This window comes from Lagopus leucura, unplaced genomic scaffold (assembly GCF_019238085.1).
Source record: "Lagopus leucura isolate 7727_CA_CO unplaced genomic scaffold, USGS_WTPT01 Super-Scaffold_100029, whole genome shotgun sequence".
NCBI classification, from domain to species: domain Eukaryota; kingdom Metazoa; phylum Chordata; class Aves; order Galliformes; family Phasianidae; genus Lagopus; species Lagopus leucura.
In genome coordinates, this window is record NW_024962280.1 from 7,829,750 (window position 1) to 7,844,903 (window position 15,154).

Here is a 15,154-nt window from a genome sequence, read left to right on the forward strand (position 1 = left end):
TTGTCTCTGCTGAACTTTGCAAAGCCGTACAGCTTGTGAATTTGTAATAATGGGAGGAATGAAGGCTTGGTGAATGACTCTTTAAGCTATTAATCAGGAGACTGGCAACATCATTGTCTTTATTGCATTCATAATTTAAAAATCCTATCATGGAGGAGGAAACATGGATGCTTGTTAAATATATTATTTCATTGGAAAGTGCTAAGAAATCAGGCCATTAAGGTACAAAATCATAAGAGGTGCTAGAACCTTGCCAGGAACAATAACTACTATTTATGTGTAATAGGCATCTGGAGGGAAAGAGATGGGTCTGGTTTGCTTGAGCCTGAACCTAATGGATTTTACAAGTAACCAACTAGAAGGATTTGGGGATTGAATTTAGTTTTCAGAGCATGTAATGTGACAAACCATAGCACTGAATCTGTTGCAAGCTGAGTAAAATATCTTCAAATAAACTGATTTGTTTTTTCTGCACGCAAGTAAGCGGAATGTGTGCGAAGCAGCTCCTGCCTGACGTTCTGAGGGGTTCTTAGTTGTTGTGTTTGACTTCCGCTTTGCTGGTCACTCATCTCCCTAACGGTGCTTTCCTGAGGCTCCAACCTTACCTAATGCTTCCTTCCAGGCAGCTTTGGGGAGAGGCTGGGAGGAAAGGGGATCGAGGACCTGCACTGCGTTGTGTTAAACGTGTCACGGAGCGAAGGGCAGGAGGGAAACTGAGCTTTAAATAAGATGTGTTTAACTGGATAATGTAGGTCAGGTCATGTTTATGGTATATGAGCTTGATACAGACAAGGAGCTGCCTTGTTAATGGAAACCTTTGGGATTAGCAAGAGAGAAACCTGGGGAAGAGATGCCTTCTGCAGGGCTCACTGCCATGCTCCGCACGCAGGGGTGTTGTCTTGCTTCAAGTCCATGCATTTTAGGTCAACAGAATGCAGGCAGCAACTGCAGCTAAAGAGGAGGCTCCCAGCACAGCATTCAGCTGAGCATCACGTTTGTTCAGGACGGTTGCGGCTTGACGATTTATCCTCAGCATCTCTGACAGCTCCAGCCTATTGAGAAGCAGACAGGCGTGCTCCTGCTCCGCTGCCAGCACTGCCTGCAGGCTCGTACAGACGGTGCTGATTCCAGCTCACCTTTCAGCTGCTGGCTTCCTTGGCTTTTCTGTTTTGTTTGTTGTGAAACAAAGTCTGGGCTGCAGGGAAGTTTCAAAGCGTACCTTCAATGAGCATATTCCTGTCTTGTTCGGGAGCCCTGACTTTGTAGATCTGCTTTCAGTTTTGCATGCTCAAATGCTGCTGCTTCTCACGCAATTAGTATAAGAAGGCAATCTTTAAACGCTGCTATGAAAGGGCAGGGAGCAGGCTTCAGGGCTTCGTTTTTGGCAGAGCTTGGGGTTTTGTCCTCTGCTGGATCGCACTTCAGATGAATGTTTTTTTCCCACTTTAGAGCCTAAATGTAGCTAAAAAGTTTTTTAAAAGCTCTGGGCTAATGAAACGCAACGCCTTGGATTTATGGCCACCTAGCATTCTTTGAGACGCCCCGTTGTCCCTAGCCAGGATGCCTCCATTTCTAGAGGGACGGACTTGGAGAGGATCGCCGCTATTTAGAAAGCAGGGAGCGCACCCCGTCAGCTCCCCGAGCCGCCGTTTGATTACTTTAGCAGATCGTTTTACACCAGAGCGCACGGATCCTGCTGAGGCTCCTGGCGGGGCTGCCGCCTGTTCCTGCAGCCCGGAGGTGCCCGGCTGCGGGCTGAGCCCTCTGCCCGCCCCGGCTGCTGTGCGGCCGCCAGATGTCACGCACGCGCCGTCCCAGCTCCCCGGCCCAGCGCCGTGTCCCCTGCCACGTCGGTTGTGCTCTCGCACGTTTCCCAGCAAAATCTGCACCGCACTCGCAGAAGGAATGTGTGCGTTAAACCGAACGCCGCCCTTCCATCCACCCTCCATCAAATCCGCTGAAAATCCTTCTGTATCAAACATGTAAGTGTTTGGCTCCGGCACGATTACTCCGGAGTCCCATCAATTTTACAAATTGACCGAAACATTTTTTGGTAGAGAAGTCTTGCATACCAGAAGTCTTTAGTCTGATCAAACTGCTGCCTCGCTATAGATCATGACTGTTATTTTTATAGCTCTGTATTACCATGGCAAATGCTGGTGGTAGAAGGGGGAGAAACCACATCAGTAGCTACTTCTGTCTGATTTGTGGTCACACGCTCGCAACTTGACATGGTTTTGCAAATAACTAAACAAAACCAGGAATTCGTTTAGGGGGGAAAAAGGGGGAAAAAACGCCCCCAAAACTGCTGCATCAAATATCTTGTGTGGAGAGTCTGACTTGCTCACGGTTTGGATCTTTTAATGGAAAATGGTTCTGAGCAGGAATGGGAAGCAGTTGCCCTCCTTGAGGCTGCGCTGTGGCTGTCGGCCGCTGCTGAACGCTGTGACAGCCCCCGGGCCATGAATTTTTTGGAGTTCTGATTTAATTGCCAGTGTCTGCTTGGGCTTTAGCCTAAATTTAGTAATGTTCAGGGCTGCTTTTTCTCTATAATACCTTTATAAATTCCTGTATAATCTGATCTCTAATTTTAAAGCCATCTGTCATTTTTGAGCAGTAGAGTTTCTGGCTTTAAAAGATCCTGCTGAAGGAAAATTTAAATTCAAGGCCTACAGAAAACGCATTTTTCTTTAAATTATTTATCAGCAAAAATGTCTTTGAATGTGTGTTTCTGCAGCTGACGAGAGTAGGAGCATGGATGTGTTGGGATTGGATGGCTTGTGTTGGGTTGGGATGGGATGCCAGGGTTTGTGCTGGCACCAGAGCCCAGGACAGCAGTGGGACCTGGCTGTACTCCTCACCCCACCGTCAGTGGCCCTCCGGGATGTCCCCTGCCTGGCACGTGCCGTCCTGCTCCTCTTCACTAGGTGGCATTGCTTCCTAGTCTAAAAGTTTCCAAATACTTCATTAATTATGCTAATCCACGCAGTGGACAGAAAGTGAACTGCAACGGCTTTGCCCTTGGATCCTTTTTATCCCATCTCCTTCACCAGTGGGATTTCTCAGGTTGACAGAGGTCTGCAGCATCCTCCCCCCAGCTGTGGGAGTTCTGGGTCTGGGGAAGGCTTTGACTTGGGAGATTTCAGCAGCACACTGGGATGATGCAGCATGCTCTGGCCTTGCTGTCCATAGCCAGCTCTGCTCTGTGGTCCCAAACACATAGGTTAGTGTTCTCCTGAGTTATTCTTCACTACAAAGCCTGAGAGAACTCGCCGTGGGGTGGCTGCAGAGGGGAAGCCCTGCTGTGCTCAGGCAGGTGTTGGCATGGGGACCCTTTCCAACACTTGGCCAACCGAGGGCAGCGGGAGAGCTGGGCTCAGGGCTGCTGGGTTGGCTGCCTGTTTCCCAGGTAGCCCTGGCGTTCTGCATTCTTCAGCCCTTCCCTGCTCCTTTCTCTCCCTCCTCCTTGCCTTAATGATACATCAGTCAATTAAGGGCTGAAGCACAGTGGATTCAAGATGCCTATCTGTTGCCAGCGGGAATTAATTGGAGCTTTTGGTAGGCTTTAAAGCAAGGAGAGGAATTTTGGCTTCAGGGGCCCATTTTAGTACCAGGAATACTTGGTCTGCCCGTAGAACACATCACAAGGGAAGACAGCATGGCCTCTGCAGGGTGGGGATGCCAGCTCCATTCCTTCCACCCGGCCTTACCGGCTGCTTCTCAGCCTGAGATGCTGATGCTCAGATATTGCTCTGCTCTGCTCTGATGGAAAGATGAGACAAAGTAGGTTTGGAACATGACTTCTCATGAATGAGCAAGATAAAAATAAATGTAAATTGAAGATCCTGTTTCTCATGTGTATTTTATTAAAAACTACAGAGTTGTTCATTCTTGCTGTGTAGTATAATTGCTAAAATATGATTTGTAACCAAATATAGCTGCTTGCATTAAATATGGCACTGCTTCGTACTGGGGAGGATGATACGGGAAAGGAATGCTCATTTAAACAATTACATAGCTCCATTTTTTAATTCAAAACCTCCGCTCTTTCACTTTCAAAAAAGTGAATGCAGCATTGAGACGTTCTTTAACCTGAATTTTGTTGAGTGGCAGTTGGATGAAGATTGGCATGCAATTAAAAAACAGAGAATACTTTTGAATCTGTCTAAATACGGAGATGAAGCTTGTCAAAGCGTGTTCTGCATTTCCAAGTGATTGAGGAGAAGGTGATGAGTGTGACGGGTCCTGCTCTCAGCAGGGCACGCTTCGTCGGCTGTCCGGGGACTCCGGAGCTGTGAAGAGGGTTTCCAAAAGATCTCATGGGAGACCAGAGGTGTGCATTTACTGGTTTGGTACATGAGGAGTGGTGGTGCAGGGAGATGAGCTTTCTGCATTACAAAGTGTGCAAATGCTTCCGTTAAAGTATATACGTTCATCCTTTGTTCCAGTCCAGAGGCGCTGACTGCAAGCTGTATGTGAAAGTTAAGGATGCTTGCTTGCTTTCTGATTATGCAGCCCATTAAAAACCCCACATCCCTGACACCGTGAAGGCTGAGTGAAGGCAGCATATCTCAGTTTGTGTAGGTAATAGATTACACCTAGGTTCTTGCTTCAGTGCGTTCTGTTGCACTCATAGTTAGAAGCAAGTTATATTAAAAAAAATGACATGCGGATGTTGGGTTGGAATCAGCTCATTAGCCTTTTGTTCTGTAGAAGAACTATCTGGTTGGTGGTGACCCGAGAGAAGGCTGCGAGCCGTTGCTGTTGTGCTGTGCATGGCACAATTCCTGAGGTCTCTTTGCTTCTGCCTTAAATATTTGCTGGCTGAAGCTCGATGCTGATTAGAAAGTCAGCGTGTTGTGGCAGTCCTCGAGTGCAGGAAAATGCCTTTTCAAACCTCTGGTGTTTCCCAGGGACTTCAAGAGCGAGTCTCATGTCCGTATCTTTAATTCCTGAGGACCCCTCTTGTGAGCACTAGATATAAGCTGCTGGAGAGATGTGTCTAAAAATCAATAGTCCTGGAAAAGAGTAAACAAGTTCGCTCTGATCTGAGATGAATGTCTTGCAGGGCCCTGGGGAGCCCCATCCAACCGCCCTCACCGCCGCCCCGGTGCCGCAGCTCTCATCTGGGGGAAGAGAACAATTGCATTTAATTGGGAGAGCTTTGAGGGAACGGTAACTCTTCCATTAGAGCTTTTTGGGTCGTTGGGTACTCTTATATAATTCCAACCTTAGCTAAACAAAAACATTGCCTTTGGTGAGGTGTCTCTGAAGCCGTGCTTCTCAAAGCTCGTTCAACAAAATGTTTAAAGAATTTTATTCCTGTTTCAAAGGTGGAAAAAAAAATGACTTCAGAGTGTCACAAACGCTGCTGCCTGATGAGCTGAGGTCATGAATCAACGATGGGTGCTGTAACAAGTGTTTGCACTGCTGCCTTTTGAAATACGTGTGCGATGCTCAGGCTGCTGAACAAAGAGCGTGCCATTTGGAAGTGGAGGAGCAGCAGTGGGAAGCAGGAATCCTCGGGCTGCTCCTCCTCCTTTCTTCCAAAATTGATTTTTGTTGGTTTAGGATCTTGTGGTGTAAATAATGCTAATGAAAAGGAGAAAATTGCTGGGTAGAGTTTATAATCTGATATATATATATACATATGGGCTTTGATGGCTTGTAGCAGAGGAGCACGAGGTGTGCTGTGGCTGTGGGATGCTGCCTGGAGCCGGGTCCTGCCCACAGCCCTGCGTAGTTCAGAGGGGCTGCCCGTGCCTCCCTCTGGCTGCTAACACGCTGTCTCCTCCTGACAGCAGCGCTTTTGCCTTCCCGCTTTGTAAACTGGAGGCTGGGCAGCCTCCCATTCCCTTGGCAAAGCTCGTGCTTCATCCTCCCCGTGTTGTTTTCTCAAAAATGTGATCCTGAGAGATGGGGGGGGTCCATCTCACAGAATGCCCGAGCGCTTCAGGGCTGCCTCAGGGAGGTGGTGGAGTCTTCTTCTCTGGAGATGTTCAAGACCTGCCTGGACGCCTACCTGTGCGACCTACTGTAGGGAACCTGCTTTGGCAGGGGGGTTGGACTCGATGATCTCTGGAGGTCCCTTCCAACCCCTACAGTTCTGTGATTCTGTGATTATGTGCGTCGCACAGCGTTTGCATTTGGCCTTCAGTTCTGTCCGCCTGCGGTGCAGCTTTCTGCCAGTGCTGTGTGCAGCCGTGCTCTTGGTGCTCTCAGAGTGATGCCCTTCGCCGACCCTCTGCCCCACCATGCAGGTGCAGCCCGGCGCTGTGTGGGTCGCAGAGCCATCCTGGGGCCATCCGTGTGCCACCAGCAGGACAGGAGGCACCTCGGGGCCTGGCTGCCGCAGCAGGAACCTCCGCAGGCTGCAGCGGCGTTCGAGGGGCCCGTAATGCTTTGCAGACCCATTTTCTCTCTGTTATTGTTTCAAACTCCCCGTTAGCCGTTCCCGCTTCCCAGGTTTCCGTGTGTTTCAAATTATTTTCCCCAGAGGCATCGGCAGCATTTTTCCAAATTGAATCTCATTTATTTTCTACCCAGGTTTCCAATCTCTCTGGGGCCCTTTGTATTATTTCGCAGTCCGCACTGCCACGTACAATATATCCCAATTTAGTGTCGTCTGTGAATTATATTAACGTGCCCTTTAGTTCCTCCTGTATGTAATGAAGATATTTCCAGCATTAAAAAAAAAAAAAAAAAAAACCTCTCCAAAATATGTTTTATTAAAACACAAAGGTAGAGACTTAAAAACTCCTCCTTGGGTTCCCAACGTGAATTGTGCTGGGAAAAAAAAAAAAAATAATGAAATCTTCGACATATTTTTTTTTAAGGAGAAATTAAAACCTTCAAAACGTGCAAGTTGGGGGTATGGCAGTAATTGGTGTCACAGTGAGCGCTGTGCAGTGAGCCTGCATGCTGCGGCCCCTGGGGGTGATGGAGGCATCGCCTGTGTTTCTGCAGCACCGCTGCCTTGAGCCCATGGTTGAATTTCTCCATACGTTTGCTCGCTTTCCCTCCATGACCTCTTTGGGTTTCTTTTCTGTGGCTGCTCCAGCAAGCATGTACACTGGCAGGAGTGATGCTGAAGCAGCATGTTTTAATGCAAACGGTGCCGGCTTATTCATAGGAAGCGACTTTCAAATTCATGATCATGAATATTTGCACGGTAAGGCTGATTCTGTTGTGAGCTTTTATTTATAAGCTGAGCAGCAGTGCCTGGTGGTGCCTCTGTGTCAGGGAGTGTCCTAGCAGAGCAGCTCCGGTTTCCAACTGTGAAGGGAGAGCAGTGCTGGCAGCAGGCAATTTGCTGGGGATGCGTGTGCTGAAGTATTCGCTGCATAATTTCTAGCAAGGAGAAATTTCGTGGAGGCTATGATCTGCTTGTGAACAGAAATAAGGTGTGAATGGGATCTGTAAATTGTTCTCTGCAAATGGTTTGCGAGCTCAAGAGGACTTTTTGAGAAGCACTGCCGTCTTTCCTCTGTGTGCTGATGCTCAGCTCGTGGGTGCAAATGGATGCTGGGGAGAGCTGCCCCAAGTGTCTTTCTTCCAGCACATGCTGACTGCTGGCCCCCAAACTGAGGGCTTCACCGCCTGTGTCTCTCTGTCCCCCTTCTGTCAGTATAGCCATCTTTCAGCATCACAACATGAGCCTTTTCCCCTCCCTTGGGCTGTGGCATGGGGCTGTGCCAGGGACATCCCTACTGTCTCTCAGGGTGGGTTGGTGACACTGCAGGTGCTGCTGTGCTGGTGTGCAGCAGCTGTAGGAAATTAGAGGAGCCATGGAGCTGTTTTGGGAAACACCAGGGGAGATGCCTGAGGTTTCCAGACCACAGTCTCCCACAGGCACGGGGTCCAGCAGGAGTGATGCCACTGGGAATACTGGGAGCAGTGATGGGCTCGGTGCTCAGAAACTGCCAGGTAGGTCCTCACTTGTTGCTGCCTGATGGCCGGGTTGGTGGCAGGGCTGTGGGGCATTGCTTACTCCTATGCCAGAGATGCAGCATAGCTGCTGCAATGCCTCGCAGGTTTTCTGAAGCACTAAAGATGAAGGCTTGCCCTCTTCAGCATTACTTTGTGGAAAGCTGAGGCCTTCAGGACTTGCTCTGTTTCTGGCTTGTGCCCACAGAAAGGTGCCTGGCTTGTAGAATACTTGCTCCTCCTATGAACGGGGGCACAGTTCCCTTTGGTTTCACCTGAGCAGATGAGAGCCTGATTGCTCGTCCCCAGATGCTGCTTCCCATCTTTCATGGAACTAAAACCTTCCAGAAAGAGTGTCTAAAAGCCATGTCACGTGAAGCGGTAATGTTTGCACTGGGACTCATACATTAGCACAGGCAGATGTGCAAAAAGCTGGGCCCAACAATCAGCTTAGCAATCTCAGGTCTGATGAAGCTGTGCTTCATTTGTTCTACCTGAAGGCTGGATCCACTTCTTGCCACCCAAACCACCTTTCCTTTAGGTCTTTGTCGTGAAGACTCCAACTGTGGAGGTATTGTGTCCTGTGCCCCATGGGCCTGCCTGCAGCCACCCAAGCATGGGGTGAATTCCCTGTGCTGCTTTAGCTTGTCCCCCGTTTTGAAGCAGCCCCAGCCCTGGGGGCTCTGTGGGGAGATGTCTCCCTATGAGATGCACGGCCTGCAATCACCACAAGCTGTGGGAAACCACTGGTGTCCTCTGCCCGGTGTGGGTCAGGCCCATCCTCAGCTGTCCCCCGGGGACAGATCTGGAGCTGCGTTGTTCTGCACCGTGGGCCAAATACTGCGTTTTCTGACCCAACGTCCTTCCTCCCCTTTATCAGTAATTTTAATCATTTTAATAACGTCCCCTCGCACGGATAGGATTACAATTAGGGAAAGTCAGAGCCTTGTTATCATCTAATTAGAGTCACATTTCAGCCAAAGAGAAAGGCAGATCTTCAGGCACTGCTTTGTGCAGTGCAATGGGAAGAACGCGGTGATGCAAACCAGCTGCAGGCCGGGCACTGGGTGCCACTTGCAGCCCTCTGAAGCCATGGGTGCAAAGTGCTCCTGGGCGGCTCTGGCACGGCAAAGAGCTGTGGTGTGTTCCATCACGAACAGTGCCACTGTCCGGCCCCAGCAGCCAAGGGAGTCAGTGAAGCAACACAACCCAAACCAAAATAAACACCGCTATGCGCTGCCAGAATGCCTTTATTGTTCTGTGGGGGAAGAGGGAGACATTTTGGGGCTGGGAGGCAGAGCCATTCCCCTCCATGAGCTGCGATGGGCAGAAATGGAGGAGGAGGAGGAGGAGAAGGAGGAGGAGGGCTGGGCTTCTTTTTTTCCCAGATCAGTGTAATCCAAATGCTTTCCAGAGCTGGGAGAAAGAGAGCAGGGTTTCTTTAATGGAAATGAAAACCATCTCTGATTTCCTTTTAAAGCGCGCTAAAACGTTTCATTCGACCTGATGCGAAGCGTTGCGTTTCATTTTGAGTTTTAATTAATTTTGTGATCCTTTCATTAAGCTAATTTCAAAGGAGAAATGTTTCTCTTAAAACTGGAAGTCAGAACATTTTGAAGATCATCTCTGCCTCTAAAATGCCGCTTTAAAGCATCGACTGCTTTGCTCTCTGTCTAGAAACCCAGGTTAACTCCCGCCTTTGCAGAGTCTCCAAGTGCTTTGGGAGTTAGAACTAAAGAAAGGGCCACGTTCCTCACCGAGTGAGTGCTGCTGCCTGTGATCCTGGGAGGAAAGGAGACGGTCTCACCTCAGCCATCCCTGCTGCTGGAAGCACTCGAGTGCTGGGAGGCAGAGAGGCAGCCCCAGGTCAGCACTGGGGTACAGCATGGAGCACAGAGCGACTTCCTGCTGAAGGGCTGAGAGTGTGGAGAGAGCCGAACGTCTTGTTCGGCTGCTGTGTGCGTTAGCATGAGCACAAGCAGGGAGCTTTGGCTCCTGTCTGCATCTGCATTAAGCACTGCTGGCACCATGGGCGCTCGAGACCCTGTGATGATTGCCCAGGTTTTATGCTTTCACGCTTTGCTTTTTTCAGTCAATTAAAAGAAAACAATGATGGGTTTGAAGGTATACAAATGTTTACATGATATTGCGGCCAGTAAATCCCACTTTCTGGTCCCACGGGTTTCCCTGAGCCATCTGGGCACATCTGAGCTCAACGCATTCCTATGGGTAGAGGCAAAACAAAATTGGAAGAAAAGCATTAAAATTTCACGAGGCTGCACCATGGTCTCAGGAGACGGGTGCTTGGCTGCTGCTCTTCTGCTTTCTCTTGGCACTGAGAAATCACTGACACCAGTGTGAAGGGGCCTTCAGCCTTTGCTGAGCCTTAACTGACCTCACGTGTCTGCTGGGGCACAGCAGGAATGCACCACAAAAGCCCCCTGCCCGTGTTGGCAGGCTCCACCAGATCCAACCTCCAGCTCCACAGTGTCCATAGTTCCCAGTTAAAAGGCTGTGGGTGATGGCAAGAAGGTTCTGTGCTGTGCTGGGGAGGAGAGCTGGCTGGCAATGAACCCATTGGATGAAGCAGGACTGCGTGGGGCTCAAATCATTTTGGAACTTAGCTCCCAGAGTGAAAACTGGCAAGGTAGGCTGTTACTTTTTCTAGATCTCTGGTGCTTTCTGTACACAAAGTTTGGGTTATAACAGAATTGCTGGGTGTCAGTCGAACCATGGGGTCACAGGGAGGCAGCAGGGGAGCGCTGGCACTGTTACACACTGATCTCCTGGGGTATTCCTTTTGCTGACTTCCTCTTCTCCATGCTGAATTTGGGGCTCCATGCTCTGATCTCAGCAAACTGTATCCAGCCTGATGGGCTTTGGTGAGACCCGGCTCAAACTGCAGTGCTGGGCAGACAGCTGCAATTCCTGTCCCGCTGTCCCTGGTTCTTGGGAACTCTGGTGGCAGGCAGGCAGGCAGGCAGGCAGGCAGCAATCTCTGTGAGTCATGCTGAAGGAAGCCAGCCCCACTTCAGCCCAGCAGCATCTTTGGACTGGTAAGAGGCTGGCAGGGGAGCTGAGAGGTCCCTGTGCCTGAGCCAGGCTGCATGCTCTGTTTCCCTGCCACGTCACTCTCCTGCTTGCTGCCACTGCCTAGGAGTGAACGCACAGTGCTGGGGGCAGCTTGAACCCTGCCTGGGATGGGATGAGGTGGGGGCTGCTCCCAGCCCTGCTCTCCCCATAGGGCTGGACTTGGCCCCATTCCTTTATAACCCAGCCCCGTGTGGCCCTCATTCTGCTGCACATCAATTTTGTGGCTGGATGCTGGGCTCTCTTTGCCTGCAAATCCACAGCAGTGTGAGCTGGGCACCCAGACACATGGGTGAGGTGGGGAATTGCATCCGCTCACACCTGCATCTGTGCGTACACGCTGCTACGTGCTCAGAAATGCCAGCTTTTATCAGCTGTGCCTACTTCTGGAGCTGCCTGGTTAATTTATCAGCAGAGAGACTCCAAGTCGCTAAAAGTCTCATTTCCATATTCTTTCCAGATGGTCAAGATGCCACTGAGACAGCTGGGAAGTAAATAACTTCTTAGCACAGCCGACCACCGGCCTCTCCAATGGCTGCAGTGCCTGTGCCAGTTGGGGATGCACACGGAGCTGCACGGGTAATGGCAACAGCACAGCCCCTCTGCAAGTGATGGAGGCACGGGGTGAGGCTCAGCTCCTGCGCAGCGCCGCTCTCTTCCATCACGAGTTCAAACCGAAAGGTTAAAAGCGTCTAATTATGCTGATGCTTTCCCCCCTGGATTAAACAAGAGGATAAATAGAGTACAGCGTGTTTCCTTGGGTTTGATTTTGTCTCTGAACCAGGCGGAGGATCCCTGGCAGCTGTCACGTCCTGTGTTTGATGGTGTCAGCGCTGCTGTTCGGAGGTGTTCCTCTCGCTGCTGTCAGCATTTTCCGGAGGAGGATGAATGCATCCATACAGTCTGTTTGCTGTCCACATATTCACAGTTCATGTGTTACATTTTACATAAAGTAAACTTAGCAAGGGGAAAACTAATTCTGCAATTCTTCAAAGCTAATGCAGAGTAAATATATTCTGACACTGACAGGTATTTCTTATTAAATAGCTCTGAACGGCGGCACTAGGTTTTGCTTAAGTGGCATTATTCTCCCCGAGCAAAGACAGTTCATTTATTAGTCATTCTGAAAACCAAATAACAAATATTATTCTCCAAGCAAACTAAACAAACCATTTAAAAGGGGTCTGTCTGAAATGATTAAAGTACAGTGTCTGAAAAGCAGCTGACATTTCAGTGCCAAAATACCATATGGAGATTCAACCGCTTTATTAGTGTGCTCCGACCCGAGCTGCAAACCCTGCTGACACCTCAAAGTGGCCCTCCCATGCACGGGGCGAAGCTTTCTGCCTCTTCTTAGGATGTCATTTTGGCAGCACGGTGCAGTAATTGCAGGGCTGGATGCGAGCGGAGCTCTCGAGTTCTGCCAGAGATATGCTGTGAAATAATGCAGCGAAGCCAAACGCTTGGGCTTTCCATTTACACCATAAAAAATAAATATATAGTGTTTGCCTTGCCTTCTTACAGCACTCCCCTTCTCCTAACTAAATATTTCCTTTCTTCTGAGCATCAGACGTTATTTCTAGCTTTCAGGCATGCAAAAGAAAGGAGCGCGCACACTTGTCGCTGTTTATTTATGGTCTGTGTGGGGCTGTGCTCCTGTGTCAGTGGATCCCCAGCTCAGCAAGGAGGAGTTCTGTTGTGAACAGAACAGCTCTGTACCACAGGGCTCCTGCTCCTGGAGGATCTGTGGGTGTGGGAGACAAAGCAGGATGGAGCAGGCAGGGTGAGGGGCTGGGGGCCAGCTGGTCCCAGCACGGTCGGTGTGAGCGATGCTGCATCAGCCCTGGGTTCTCCTTCTGCTTTAAACGTTTTCACGATTCATAAAAATTCATCAGATATTGCAAGCAGATAAATAGGCTTTAGCCTGGGGTTTGTTGGAAATGTGTCCTCTCTTGCTGTCTCTGAAGCAGGACAGATCCAGTTGGCAAGGATGGATATAACGTAGGAGTGATGCAGGGAATTTAATAAAGGCGAGCAGGTACTGAGTTCCGTGCCTTATTAGCCTGCTTCTCTGGGATTAGGGCTGGGCAAATGAGCAGGGATGGGTCCAGCTCTGCTTCTCTTCATGTCATCCCAGTGGCAGCAGATTACTTGACACTGGGGATTAGCTGATGCCATTACATCGCCAGGTAATGGTGGATATGCTGATGTCATTCTGGATGTGCAGCTGTGAGCGGGTCGTCCCCTCACCAGTGCCCTACAAGGAGCCCTTCCCTGCCTGCAGCAAGTCCTGGAACTATGGGAAGTGCTCAAAGTGCCTCTCCGGGCAGACGGAGTGGTTCGATGCAATGCTTTAAATAGCTCCTCCTTGGAGAGAGGGTCAGAAGGCGGGTGGGCACTGTGCTCTGCAGTGCTGCCAACAGTGGATGCATTTTGTGCTTTCAAAGGCGCTGCTGAAGGCAGGCAATGTGAAGGCGGGCGCATTGCTACAGCTCGGTTCCTACTGTAACACCCATCCGTGTCCCTGGGGCAGCCGGGGATATGCTGCCACCCCGGGCACGGCTTTGTCTGCCTCCAGCCGGGCAGGAGGACACCGGGGTTGGAGAGGGAACAGCTCCTTTCATCTGACATCCAGACCCAGGGCTGCTAATGAGGAGCCCGGGCTGTGGTTCCTATGGCAACTTGTGTTCCTGAAGATACAAAACAAAAGGCGAGAAGGGCCCATCCTGCTCTCTGCTCCGCTCCTACCTGGTGTGCCATGCTGGGAGTGTGGGATGCAAGGAGAGAAGTGCATAAAACCCATGAGCAGAACTGAAGGCTCGGGGAGTTCTTCCTCTTCAGACTGCTCCCCACAGCCTGATCTGCTCCCAAAAAGCTGCTCCCAGAAAGCTGCCCTCCCCATGCAGCCCAACACATGGCAGAGGCATCACTTTGGCTGCAGCCCCACACCACCTCATGCAAGTGCAAGTGGCATTCCCTGCTTGCTCCTTGGATAGTGTCTCCAGGGCCAGCCAAGGTCTCTGCAAACTTTTATAGAAAATATAAAATGACATCTGGAAGCCAATGGCAGTGAGGCTTTCATTCCTCCTGTGAGCAGGGAAGAGCATTGCTCTCTCTTAAATTCCCCACAAATGTTATTGTCAAGCTCAATGGAGAGAACAGAATTGGTAATTGGGTAACGGGGCTTCTGGAAGCTCTTCCTGCTCCAGCCCTCAATTGCTGTATGGATTTCAGGAGACCAAACAAACTTGAGCCTGCTCAGCAGCCCCAGAGCTGTTTGCAGCCCCACGTGCAGGTATGGCAGCACTGCTGATGGTGTTGATCAACCAAGGCAAGGCAGTGGGGGAAACCTAGGAGGGAACAGAGGTGCTAGACAAGGGAGGGAAGAGAAAAGGCAACTAGTAAAGTGTAGTAAAGCAAGACAGGCAGAAACCTACGCAGCTTTTCAGCTGGAGTGAGGCTTAGAAGGGAGATGTGTTAGCAGCTAAAATAAAAAATACACACCAAGACTGTGATCCAGAACCATTCCCAGAGGCACTGCAGGAAGGAGGCTCGGCGCTGCCACGTTTGTGCTGTGCTCAGGACAGAGGCCATGCTCCATGGGCAGCAGGAGCAGGGAGGGCTGTGGGGTGCAGAGCAACCTGGTTCCCCTCCCCCCAACCCTGCTCCCACCTCTCTGGCAGTTATAAGCTTCAGGAGCCCAGCCCTAGTGGAATGGCTTCAGTTTTCAAGTCTTTTCCAATTTGATGAAGTCAGGGTGTTGGAAGGCCTCGAGGGCTGCCTCAAAGGAAGTGCTAGCTTTATGTGCAGAACAGGGCGAAAATGAATAATCTCATTTCACTCTCTTTAAAGCATGAATGATCCCCTCCTGCTTCTCCTGCCCTCCGTCCCCCTCAGCTGGGGCAGAGAATAAGGCGTTCCACAACAAATTCACAGAGCCTGCAGCCATCCCCTGCTGCTGGGTACCCCTGGGCTCCCCATTCCCATACGTGCAAGCAAGGTGCCTCTGCTGGGAGAAACACCCCAGCCTGGCTCAGGGCTCCCACTGCACATCGATCCCGAGTGCAGGTTTCACGCAGGCCTCCAGGAGCTGACAGCTCTCAAGTACATCCCAAGGATGAATAAAAAGTGACGGAGC

General features: G+C 50.3%; 1 long non-coding RNA gene across 1 annotated transcript; it reads left to right on the forward strand.

Annotated features, from left to right (window-relative positions):
- The first annotated feature begins 6,075 nt into the window (after positions 1-6,075).
- Positions 6,076-11,756, forward strand: LOC122185486. Its single transcript, XR_006180882.1, has 2 exons — positions 6,076-9,792; positions 11,477-11,756. It is a non-coding gene; the product is annotated as an uncharacterized LOC122185486 (long non-coding RNA).
- The last annotated feature ends 3,398 nt before the right edge of the window (positions 11,757-15,154 follow it).